This window comes from Trematomus bernacchii, unplaced genomic scaffold (genome assembly GCF_902827165.1).
Source record: "Trematomus bernacchii unplaced genomic scaffold, fTreBer1.1, whole genome shotgun sequence".
Classification (NCBI taxonomy): Eukaryota; Metazoa; Chordata; class Actinopteri; order Perciformes; family Nototheniidae; genus Trematomus; species Trematomus bernacchii.
In genome coordinates this window covers 12,135,968-12,149,647 of record NW_022987313.1, presented here as the reverse complement: position 1 = coordinate 12,149,647, position 13,680 = coordinate 12,135,968, and the positions used below count along the sequence as shown (strand labels likewise).

Here is a 13,680-nt window from a genome sequence, read left to right as displayed (position 1 = left end):
AGGTGTTTTGTGACCTGCTGTCTCTTTAATTCAAGTGACACTGTTAAACATCACTTTTGCACACGTGACTTTCTACTTGTTTCCCATTGTGCAGACTAGATCTGTTTTACATGAAGGCAAATGACTTCACTTCTTTATCTGCTCAGCCTCCCCTCACCTGGTAACATTAGAGAAACGATGACAGGCTTTTTGGAAATGTTAATAAATAAATTTGCCTCCTCAGGGGATCATTTCACATTGCCTGAATACGTGTGTATATATCCAACAATTCTACTGATAATGCAAACACAATATAAATAGATTTCACCTTAATGTATACTGCTTTAGGTAAAAAGTGGACCGGCATACTTTCAGGACATTTCATCTCAAGATTTCATGTACAAATACCAACATTGTTGATCTCACATGAATGTGCTACTAAACTTATGTTCATCCCTCGTATTTGGATTATTAAGCTGTCTGCAGCAGATGCATAGGCTGCTCTACAGTATGTTGTTCACCAGGGATGAGGAGTGCGTCACATTCCCAGGATTTTCTTCACTTTTAGCAGAAGCCAAAGCATGACTGAAGATACACATTTGTGGGACAACTTTTTCTCAAAACGCTTTCTGTCAACATTTAGTTAGTTAGTTTACCATCTCAGTGTGTGGATTATTTCATGTCCTCTGGATGAAGGCCAGGCTAAGATATGTAGATGGCCACACGAGCTCCGGCTGCAACAGTTAATGAGGCAAATAGGTGGTACAGTCACAAACAGACTGGCACTGAGAAGATCCCCAATTCTCCATGAAATGAAGCCCGATCATTTGCCATGCTTATTCAACTGTGATAATGAGATAGGCCTGGTCTGAATAATCAAATATAGGCCAGGAGGAGCGCTGGCACAATTACAGCAATTAAGGTTCACCTTCTGTTGAAATTCTCGCTCAACCACATGGCAAACTGGAAGACTCCCAGAAGCAGTCAGGCTCGTGGGGAGTGCTGGAATTATGCTGTGTGTGACAAAGACTGGGATGACTAATCTTTGCCCTGAGATTAAAGAGAAGATAATGTAGACGCATGATTGGAAGATCAAGTCAAAGACATTGCTTTTCTGCCTTGATGTAGAAAAAAAGAACAGCAAGGCATCATCTGAGGATGCCAAGTAGTCAACTGGCTCTTTGAAAGTGCATGGGTCTAATAATAGGAGCTGGACAAAAGCAATCAATACCATCTTAAAGTTGGTCTTACTGTACATTCACAGGTAGACAAAGACAGATTCTACATTTAAAAATATAGGGATAAAACCTCTAGTAAATTGCATTTTTTCAACTTTTATTTTAACATCTCAATGTTCAAACCTTGGCAACACTTCATTAAATACTCCTTGCTCCTGGCATTAAGGCATCCCATCTGCTCAATTCACATATAAGCATAATCATCTACACACATAAGTGCACACTCTCAAGCACACACTTAGAAACTTAAAGCAAAACAATGGGAGTAATGATCGTCCAAGTAGTAACTAGGGATGCTCCGATCGATCGGCCGCCGATCGATATCGGCCGATACTCACTCTCTGCCGATCGATCGGTGCTCTCTAAAAATGCAGATCGCGAGAGCCGATCGCATGACGTAAAATACATGAGACTTTTCTCTGTGCGCGGCTTTCACACCAACGCGGTTCCAGGGCCAGTTCGGAGCTAGAGCCTGAAAAGCACAGTTTTTTCCTGTTCACACCGCAGCGGAGCCGCCTCTAAGCTCCACCAAAAAAAATTCGGCCTAGAAGCAAGAACCACATACGTCACGCTTACGTCAGAGGCGGGGGCAGGGGCAGGGGCGGGATCAACCTGAGCAATAACAGTTTATGGCGAGTAGTACGCCAAATGAAAGTTGTAACAAGCAGTAGTGCTGAGCAAAGTGACTAGAACGCAACCACACACTTATTAAAAAAAACACACTTTATAAAGTCAGGCAACACTAACCAGGCTTCGTGTGATTCTGTTTATTTGTACCTTACTTTGACCATCCGTTCGCTGTTATTGATCATTGTGGAGAGCAGGCAGACGTTTTGTTTTGTATTATAGCAGCTATCAGATTGAATCAATACATGGGCTGCACAGGTTGTCATGTCCGACTATCACAAGTAGAATCATAATGAAAAATACGCCGGTAAAATGTGCCGGCTTATGCCACAATAGGATAGCAACAAGTAGTCAAGATAGTCAGTTTAGCTTCGGTTGCTATGCTAACATCACCCATTTTATACCAGAGAAACTTTCATAACAGCGTTGAGATGCCAAACAGCGGGCAGCACTGCAGCGGTCGGTAAATGCCGCTGTAACACATTAATAAACAATGAACCACGGCAATGGAGAAAAGAACAAGGGTTGAGAAGTAGTTATTTCATTTAATCTGGCTTCGTATGATTAAAAGCAACACGATCATCGACCCGACGCCGTTGGGGAGAAAATCAGCAACGTAAACGTTGACGTCATGATGCAGCAGCGGCAGCACCAGTCGCGCTCTGGGCGGTGTGAACAAAACGGGGGCTGAAAAGAAAAACCGGTTCCGAACCAGAAAAGCTCTAGCACGGAGCTAGAACGGGAACCACATTAGTGTGAAAGGGGCATAAGAGTTAGACCTAACACACTTACCTATTTTATCTACCTCTGGAACAAGCTAAACTAGTTATAAATATATTTATTCTTCACTGTCGGGTCACTCATTACTGGATCAGTGAGCTGCAGGAGATACTGACGGGCTGTCAGGAGAGAGAGAGAGGGGGAGAGAGGAAAAGAGAGCGCTTCCGCTCATTTCTCCCGTGTTATTATCCAAAGTTAATGTAAACTTGAATAATGTACTTCATTTGAATGTAATAATGATGTTGGTTGTTGTTTGTGGAAGCGCCAGTGAATGAGCCCCATTAACTGAGTTTTAAACATCACTTTAAATGGAAGATCCCCATAGGCCCCGCCCACTCGATCGGCGATCGGTCGATACTGATTCCGGCGATCGGCCCCAAAATTGGCGATCGGAGCATCCCTAGTAGTGACTTATCTTAGACCCAGGTAAACGTGCACACAGCATTTTCTCCAGTCTCTTGAATGGCAACAGTGGATGTCTGTTTGTCAGGGGGGAAGCAACACACCTGCTGTGGCTAATATTTTGTACCTGGCAGACAAATATGCAATGCATACGCTATTTATATGGTGTTTTGTTACAGTAACGTTCACTATAACTGGTTCCTTCTCACTGCTCTTAGTTTTATTGTTGGCACCATCAGCTTACCTAGCTAGCTTGTGTTAGGCTAGCTTGAGTAATAAACTGCTCTGCTGTACCAAAACAACGCTCCCGTCTGAAAATCCCATGGGGCAGTAGATGTGTAGATTACCTATGGCTCTCACAAACACCTCTAGAAGACAAATACAACATTCTTAAATGCTTGATTGCCAAGAAGATTGCCTAAATGTAACTTTAAGGTACAATTGGTTTTGTTTTCTTTGCAGTACCTATTTTCCTCATTACATGGTCCACATTTTCTACCACTGTGTGCTGTTTTGGTTTCCTGTCAAAAACGGTATAGTATGCAAGCTTGGAAAACAGCAGAGGGGAAGCACAGGAAGGTTTGGAGGGCGCGAGGGTCAGTGTGTGTTTGATGTTGTTGAGACAGCGTTGGCATGTTTATCATGCGTGTCAGAGAATGGGCTGCTTTTGAGCCAAATTATAGCTGACTTGCTTAATACTTTCACATTCATCAGCAAAATCCCTCAGACAACAGACAAAGAGTTCATTTGGCTCGTGTTCTATAGTTAGACCAGTCCGTCTCCAAGGAAAATAATGTCACCACCAATATCAATAAAGATTTGTCTAATAAAACAATCAAATATATTATTTGTTTATGTCAAACAGGTTGGATTGGTGTATATGGTGTACCTGTGTGCTCAAAAGAGATGGAGAAAGCACAGAGAGGAAGTCTGTATGATAATTGTGCAGCTCTAATTTGAATATTGTTGCATTTGTGAGGAGTTGCTGGGCGTGGGTCAATTTCATATGTCAAGCTGCATGTCACTGGGCCATCATCTTGAGCTCGCTAGCCTTCAGACTCCCTGCTACCCATCTGCTCAAATGGGCCTAAGCAGCTGGAGGGAAAGCCCTTAAGGGGGAAAAAGGAAATGTAAAGCAAGCAAGAATCTGAGATGGAGGCTAACCATGTTGGAAAAGGCTGACAACCGATCAAGCTCCCAGTGGTACACTTCTGACAAAGATGGTCAGACATGTTAAAATTCAAGGATGATGTGCATGGACAGGTTTCTGTCCAGGCTGCGTTAAGTATGTCAGAGAGTGAAAGGTGAGCATTAAGCATAAGCCATCTGCTTGTATACAGGCAATATACCAAACAAGGCCAAATTAAACAACCTCTTCCTCCTTGGTAACCAATTGCTTGAAAATTACAAATATTTCAGAGTTCTTGTATTGATTGTTTATGCTAAAATATTGGATAACAACATGAGGGCAAATAAATTAGCTGTTACCTCAAGTTCACAGAAGATGTACCTGCAAGTGCCATGCGACCTCTTCAGCTAATTCAAAATGCAGCAGTTTGACTGGTTTTAAACCTACCTAAGTTCCCTCACACTACACCGCTCCTTTGCTACCTTGACTGGCTGTCAGTGGCGGCCCAAATACGCTTCAAGACACTGGGTCTGGGCTACCGTGCAGTGAAGGAATGAATACGGTGCTGCCTACATCCAGGACATGGTTAAACCATACACTTCAGCTCATGGTATTTTCTCTGCATCAGCCTATGGGCTTGCTACTCCCTCACTGCAAGATGGACCCAAGGACGGTAACACGCCTGTTTGCTATCCTGGCTCCAAAATGTTTGAAAGAGCTCCCAAATGATATGAGGATAGCAGAAAGTCTAAACATCTTCCGTTGCAGACTGACAACCCACCTGTAATGCTTGTACCTTGGCCATTCAAACCAAAACACACACAAATAATAACTGTACTACTTTAAGGATTTCGTCCTTTGAAACTAATGCACCAGCACTTGCAATGGTTTGGCTCTTTTGAAGCAACTATACCTGCATGTTTCCTTTCCTATTGTTCTGAGTTTGTATCTTTATGATTATTGTACTCATTGTAAGTCGCTTTGGATAAAAGCGTCAGCTAAATGAAATGTAATGGGTTATGTGAAAGCATTCACAACTCTAACAACATTAAGCCAGCAGGAACTAAAGGACTCTATATAAAATGTCTGTTGCTAATGGCATGCTGTGGCACCAACTAAACACACTTATCCCCAGCTATCTCTGGTTGAAGTTTTTTTTGTCGTGAAAGGAAACAATTGACTGAGAGGATGAAGTTGTCACCATTGTTAACTGTATCCATCCAGGCCCTTTGCTCAATGGGCTTCAGTGACTTCTCAGGTAACGGCATGGGGGACATAAAGAGACAAAACCTGTTCTCTGGGCTCTGGGAATACAGGGGATGACACTGTATCCTCTGAGACCAACTAGATAACTGTGTCCTTCAATTGACACCCCTCTGTCGCAGGACTCTCATGTCAAAGAGGGGAGGAGGGTGCTGGATGAACGGCAGCTGTGGAGAGCTGTTATGGAGGGAGGAAACCATGTGTCTTCTTAACACTGGTGACTGGAGCTGAATGAACGGATGGCTTGTGTTCAGAAGCTCTGTGTTTGAGGAAGCTAATGCCAACACTCAGTGATGTGATTCACACATAATAGCACTTCTTTTAGAAAGAAGAGTGCTGAGGAACAAATCAAAAGGGGAAAGAGAATGAATAGAGGGATGCTGAGAAAAAAGCCAAGATCAGCAACAATCTAAGGGTCAATGGATGCCACAAATGCTATCCTAGTAATTAGTACTTTTATTGGCAAGAGCTAAATACTCCCAATATTTCCCATCAATTACAGTAAACTGAAATTACTACGCGGCAAGGGGATCATTAAGTCAGTCTTATTGTTAACCGATGAAAGACTGTACGATATAACAATGGCCTAGATACTGCTGACAGTGATAACTTAATGATGCGGAGACCTGCAATCTTCTCTAGTGAGTTCAATAAACTCACGCCAAGCAGGGCAGCTATGGCAGCTTTGAGTTGGCTGACACTGTTCTCCATTGTGATACGTTTCCTGTTAACTGTCAGGGAAGGGCAGATGCTCCAACCCCTATGTAAGAGGACCAGCTGGAAAATAATAGCGTGCAGCCAGGGCGGAGGGCAAACATTTAATATGGTGAAGGGCAGACAAACACAGCGTCTTCTCAACATGATATCAAAAATGTCCACAAAAAAAGAAAGAAGAATATCCCACTCAGTGCAAAGACTTTATTTTTCAACCCCTGGCTGGATAAACAGAATTTGGATATTTTAAATGTCACCACGTCACTAAGGGTCTCACTCTGACTCCTTGGGCCAAGGGTAGATTGAACCGCTGATTCTAAAAATATCATAAACTGTAACCCTGTGGCGTGCCTTTAGTGCCAATCTATTTCCTTAAGCTACACATGGTAAGATGGAGAAATTATTCTGCCAGGCAAGCAGCATTATGTTAAGCTTAAACTGAATAATTAGTGTCTCTATTGCTAGTTTAATGAACTCATGCTAAACTGGGTTTGTCCAGCAAGCACGGAGGGAGTGCACACAGCAGTGTACACATTGGGCTTGTGAGCCAAACGGGTGAAGGTCATTTGTCAGCTGAAGCCTATGGTATATTACACAAAACCAAACTGTTCAAACTTGATCAGCATACAACACATAATCATATTAAGTACTCACATTAACTGTTCAAAAGGTTGTGTCAAACCCTATTTAACCCCCTGGGCAACTTACAATGTATGTCATTTATACCACCTGAAGCGGATCATTTATATGCCACGTCAACTCTCAAACTACTCCGACCTTTGATCAGACATGCGCTCATTTGCATTAGCTCTTGGTTAGCTTACTCTGCAGGTGCACTGCATTCCTGCCAGAAAGGAGATGAAGAGAGAGAAAAGACTGATATGTGTCTTTGGCAGTGCGCTCAGATCAGACACAGAGGACTCTTTAAGAGTCTCGACAGAGGGAGGCCTGGAGGCTGCCAACACATAGTAGAAGAGACACGGGGGTGGTAGCTAATGTGGAGGCTGATGGATGCACCATAGATGGCACTTTCCTCTTTAGATAGTCCTATCCAAACAAAGAACAACCAACTTAAAAAGGGGCTCCAAGAGATGGATCAATCCAAAGATTAGAGAGCAGTTTTCTTTTGTGATTTTCTTTTTGGCAATATTCTGGGGATATGCATGCGGGAGACCGCACAAGGCACACTGATAGTACTGCAGTTCCAAAATTATATTTTTCATAGTTACAGTTTTTCTATTTTAAATTTCACCTCTTTTTTTATGAAAGAAGGACAACACATTCAGATGCTTTTCATTTAAAAAAAACAAAACGAAATACATAGTTGTAGCCTCATTCTATCCCTTATATTTTTACATTAACTACAACAAGTTCAAATACAATACTTAAATGTGTTATGGACACTATATTGTATATAATATATATGATATCAGCTTTCTGTTGTCAGAGAGAAAATAGGAAACAGATCAGCTTCATACAGCGCTTTATGACCGGTGGCAGGGTCAGGTGGTTGACATTTGACCGTAGTCAAATAAGTTTAATCATACATCTGTCAAAACCAGCTGAGGATGGCAAGTCTGTCACATGATTCTGTTACAGAGTTACAATAGTTAGCACGCTGTATGAGCCTCATTTGAGGCCCTGATAACACACAGCTGCTTCTCATAATGTTAAGCATGCTGCAAGCTGTGCCAGTCTGGAGATGTCAATCATAATTCAGCCCTCGCTGGGACAAATTGATGATCCTTATCAGGGGGTCGATTGGAGCTCATTCGTTTAGTTTTCTCTATCAGTGTTGACAACAGACTCATCTGCCATGGACTGGTTTACAGTGATGTTGATAGCTTTTCAATGGAGTGAGTTCCCTAGACCAGTGTTTCTCAAACTTTTTCATACCAAGTCAAAGTCAAAGTCAAAGTCAGCTTTATTGTCAAAATGTCTACATGTGTTATACATACACAAATCTCGAGATACCGCTTCCCGCAGTCCCACAGTGTGACATATATACAGAAAACAAAAAAGGGCCTAGATAAACGGGGTGTACAACTAAGTAATAGTATTAATAAGTGCTTGTTAATAATGTACTTAAAAACACAGTCCACAGAACATAAATTGACATTAATGCAAGTATTTTTTGTGCAAAATAGAAAAATGGACCACTTAACCAATAATAAAACACTCGCGGACCACCTAACTCCCCAAATATCCAAAAGCAATAGGCCTGCTTACCATTCCAACAGTATATAACAAATTACAGCCTAATAATGATAGCTTAACCTTCTCTATATCGCCTCGTTCACACATTAAATCAACAATACAAATACAACTACAGATTATATTAGCATTTCGTTCAAATGCGATTTAAAATGCTCAGGTTTTACACCTCTTATGAAATGTAGACTACATTTATTACGGAGTTTATGTCCGAGCCAACAGACTCACAGATCGTTGGCTACTGAGAGAAATGCAAAATACACCGCATAGTAGGCTACGACACAAACCTCCGCTGTGGATTTTCAAAACAAAATACAGTAAAACTATGGTCGCAGGCCCAAGTTGAACTCTCTGAGGTCTAAGCCCTTTTTTCACATGTTAGGCTCGCCTGGGCTTTTTTTTGAAAAAATGCTATTAAAACATGAACCTTGGTGACCATTGGGCTGGCCTGCATGGTCTGCCAAAACAAAAATAAAAAAACGTTTTTGCAGCCCCAACAACAGCCTCTGATCATCAACAGACTTCATGCAATGCTTCATTGGATGCATATATTAGATAATAATCTTTATCTAAGTCCTAACACAACTAAATCTACTTCCAGCATGGATAAATGTTCATAAAAGACATCCATTGTTTGTTTTATACGCTTCATGAAATCTAAAAAAAAAGAACACATAGTTTTTCTAGAACAGATTACAAATCGCCTGAAAATGGTACAAACAAGTGGCAACATGTGTGACGAAGGTGTTGCGCTGGGCTATATCATGCAATTGAAAATTAAGCTCGCCCCATTGCGGAGATATTCCCGCAAGAGTGCGGAAAACTTAAATGTATTTATTTATTTCAAATGTGAAATTTTACCACCAGTGGTCCGCAAACCACACTTTGAGAAGCCCACAGGTGGGCACATGGAAGGGTACCGTAGACAATTTAGTAGGTTTTGCAATTATATGTTGTTTTATTGACAAACTGTGGTGTCATCAAACCTGTGTGAACTGTATCTGAAATGTAAATAAATTAACATCTAAATCTTTTTTTCCCTCTCAAATAAATGTGATATAAAAAAATGACATATGAAATAATTTATTAAAAACATGAAACTTATAAAAAGAGCTATCCTCAAAAATTCTGGCAATAAAATAAAAAGACAGAAAACTCTTGCAGGAGGCCTTCAGATCGCAAAACAACCTCCCATCTACACCCATTCCAGCATAGCGAAAAAACAAAAATACACATGCCATAGGAAAGCTTGGATGTTGGCAGTACTACCATGTGACAATACAAACAAACACACACATTTGATATGAATCTGGTGCATGATTATCAGGGATAAATAGGGTGTGATGGTGAGGTTACAGCGTCCTTTGTGGTTTTAATGTGTCAGACATGCAGGATGCGCACCTATCTACACCACTGGGTTTAGCTTATAAAGCTTTCAGTTTGCTGCATAGCTAATTTGTTGATTCTGAAAAACATCCGTGTAAGACTGTAGCGGTCTACCCGCTTTTGAGGCGCCATAGCTGGTCAGGAGAAAATATTTATAACTGGCTTGTCCATGCAATGCATCATCCTCCCTGAGAAAAACAAAGAGTGATTTACATGCTGCCAGGCTAAAGCAATGGAGCAACGCATGCAGCTCTCTCCGAGTTGACAGAGTCACAGCATGGGTTATAATTCAAAAAAAGTACGACAGGTGGTAATAACTCAACCTTATTTAAAATATTTAACAGGGTACTCTCAAGTAGGAATAACAACCTCAGGATAAATGCTACAGCAGAGCAGCTTCATCAGAGGTTTTTGATTCGGGTTCAGAATGTTTACGAAGGGGCATTTCTCACAATCACAACACTTATGCTGCCCATAATGAAATGATGGTGCCACTGTGCCAAACTCTCCACTAAGGCCTCTCCACTTGCAGCCTGCCTCGCTGTGTGACAGATTGGGGACTTTGGGTGTGCACTGAGCACAGTGTGAAGGAGTCATGGTAGAACTGGCAAAGCCTGACCTTCTCCCAGTCTGAGCTCACACAGCGGAGAGTGGCTTATCTCCACTGCTTAGCACTGAAGAGCTGCTGAACTGACAACTTTCACTCTTCCTCTTCAGGTAGCACTGAAACCCTTATCTTTAACAACGCAGGGGTTACATCCGTTACACTGTGAAACTAGTCCTTTTGATCATCGCACTTACTCGCACTGACGGACGGGAGAATTACTCATGGATGGACACACTAAGCAATTTGGTTTCAATGTACACAGGACACATATCTTCCTTGTACCCTGATTTATCTCATATTCCAGAAAAGGTAAAAAAAATGTTCACCATAATGCAAGGTCACATGGACAATGTAGGAGTGCAAAGAAAATCTACCTACATATTATTTTGATGTTTAATTTAAAATTGTAAAAATGACAGTAGCTCAATCTTGCACTTCATGTTGATTTGCTTGTGTTAAAATGCAAACAGGTGATAGTTCAAGTAAATGGAGCCTGAAGCATTTCAAGTCAAACCTCTGTTATTGATGGCATAGCTTAGTAATAATTCCTGTTTCTCAGGAGCATTATGTTTGACCAACTTGAATCACTCCCCACTGTCCGGAGAAAACATTGAAATCATCGAAGACCAGGTCGTAAGCACTTAAAATGAAAGCAAAATGATATAGAAACATTTGTATCACTCTTGATGGCCTTTCAACTTCAGATGATCCCTCACTTTTAAAGGCCACATACAGTAGAGGCTAACAGAATGGAAATATTAATTGTTTACTGGAAAAACCGTTTCAAGTCCAAGACTGTATCATATTTTCATCAGCCAGTATTTCACTAGCCACCCTGCATTTTGCTCTTTAACAACTGCGTAGCGTTCCCCTAATACTATAAGCCAAAGCTAAGTGTTTATTTATTTTTTTGGCTCTAAACCTGGAAATCCGTCACAGATTAGCAGAAGCTTGGACATTCAGAAAGGCAACATGAAATCAAATCCACTTTGAGATCAAGTCTTGAGAACAAGTGGTGTCACAGTAATCTGCAGGTCTCGGGATAGACTTGGCTATTATAAAAGCAGGACAGGTAAACAGAGGAACCAGACCAACTGGTTTCCCTTCGCCATGTACAATCGCACGGATCCTCCGCAGCAGCACACAGAGGGCTGGTGTTCTCCTATCTCTAGCTCTCCAGCAAGCCAACAGATAAAAGAAAAAAGCCATTCATTCAACACCATGTGATAATTATCATATCTGAAAAGTGTTTTAAGGAAGCTCTGGAACACATAACAGCTTTAACACAGACTGAAAACAGAAACCTCTTCTAAAGCTTTTTAGAAAGACAAAAACATCCTTGGGTTAACACAATGTTTTTATAAGTCATGTGCCTATAGTAGCCTCATGAAAATAAATCTTTAACCATAAAATACTAGGTAAAAACTGTTTAAACCATTTACAAGTTAACGTCTAATAGGTCATGTTTACTTAGAAATGAGGATGTACACGAGGCATTTAAATACTTCACATTTAAGTCATGCAAGCTCCAGAACATAACAGTGTGCTTTTTGATGGAGACTGATGATAAAAAACCCTTTCGTGCTTTCATAACAAATACCAAAGGAACCCATAACTCAGAGTGACACACCTGCAAAACGTGTTAACTAATCAGATCTTTTACTCATTTGATTTGTAAAGTGAACACGCTGCAGCTTTCACGCAACACCAGTCAGATACCGCCAGACACAATGAGGTAGCACTAATAATTAAATATATTAGTATTAGTATGCTAGAACTTCTTCTTCGTTTTTATCATGGCATAGTTTGTAATTGTAATGGCCCATGAATTGCAGAAGAGGACCTTTATTTATACTGCATGATGCTTATCTTGACAGTGGCACCAGTTTAGAGGAAGCTTCACATATGCTTCCTTACTAGTAGGCATAATAAAAGGAATTTAATTTAAATATAAAACAGTTAGTGTTGCCTTTTTGTCCCAAACACCTTGCCGAAACCAGTTATCTAAACAGGTGTATTCATCCGATTAAAAAAAGGTAAGCTAAAAAGGTAATAAAAACTGCTAAATAGTCCAAAACTAAATGTACTGTACCTACTTTTAAACAATATCAAATCCTACTTTAAAGAAAAAGTGTATGGAGTGAATAACACCTGTTTTCTGACAAGAACACACAGCAGAGGCGCCTGGCAACTTACCAAGCTGCGGTCTCTGTTCCACTATCTATTAGGGCTGCTCAATTAATTGTATTTTAATCGCAATTACGATTTTGGCTTGCAACGATTATGAAAACAACATAATCGAAATAAAACGATTATTTTCTTTTCTTTTTTTTTTTATTGGTTTTTCAGTTGAATTATACTTAAAGTTCAGGGTAATCAACTGTTAAAAACATACTGTTCAACATTTTTTGTTTTCAAAGTAAATGGATAATCGTTTTTAATAATTGTGATATCAATTATTGACCCAAATAATCGAGATTATGATTTTTGCCATAATCGAGCAGCCCTACTATCTATTTACAATACTTTTCTCATAAAACACCAAAATATGAACCCGAGGCTTTCATTTTGAGCGGCAGACTTATTTTGTTAGCAGTCAACAACAACAACAAACACCAGTAAAATGTGCCATCTGTAAAAGGTTCATGAGCTGTAGGTGTGAATGATGAAAACTATACCGTTTTATAAACAGCAAGTTTCTCACACTTTGTATCCAATATCTCAAGTCAGGCTGGGTAGGAGCAAACTTAGCTTTCTATTTAGGAACTTTGTGTCTAATGTATTGTGTTCAGTTGTTTTTTTTCTTCTTCCAACTCATTTTAAGCCATTGGAAACAATTAAAAGAACAATTAAGCAGCGGTAAATGTAGTCAGGGAAAGACTTCTATAAAGCTATTTACAAATGACAATACAAGCTTACATTGTGTAACCTTGCATCACTCTATTATTCAACAGCTGATTCTGTGGCTGATTGTTCATTTCTTTTTCAAATCTCCATCCAAAGCAGCTCTACAGATCTCGTAAGACAACGAGTTAAGAAGATGCTAAACACCTGGGGGATAATGGCACAAACTGTTATGGTGATAGACAAACACCTGTTAATGGCCTCTCTGCTGCCTTCATCGCAAACAACTTGGCCTTTATAGCTATTGACAGTGTCAATAACACATTATTGACTAAATTATATATTTCTTGCGCTCGACTCAAGAAAGAAATGTCATACGACTTAGAAATATATTCTGGTTATAGCATACATCATTCGATGTAAATCACTTTGGCATAAAAGAGTCTAAATTAAAAGAACGTTTTATAGGCCCTGTACTTGTGTTGTGAAAAAGAACA

General features: G+C 40.3%; 1 protein-coding gene across 4 annotated transcripts in view; it reads right to left on the bottom strand.

The window, feature by feature from the left end:
* Positions 1 to 13,680, bottom strand: part of ralgapa2 (Ral GTPase activating protein catalytic subunit alpha 2) — a 100,511-nt gene that overhangs the window by 82,873 nt on the left and 3,958 nt on the right. The window lies entirely within an intron of this gene.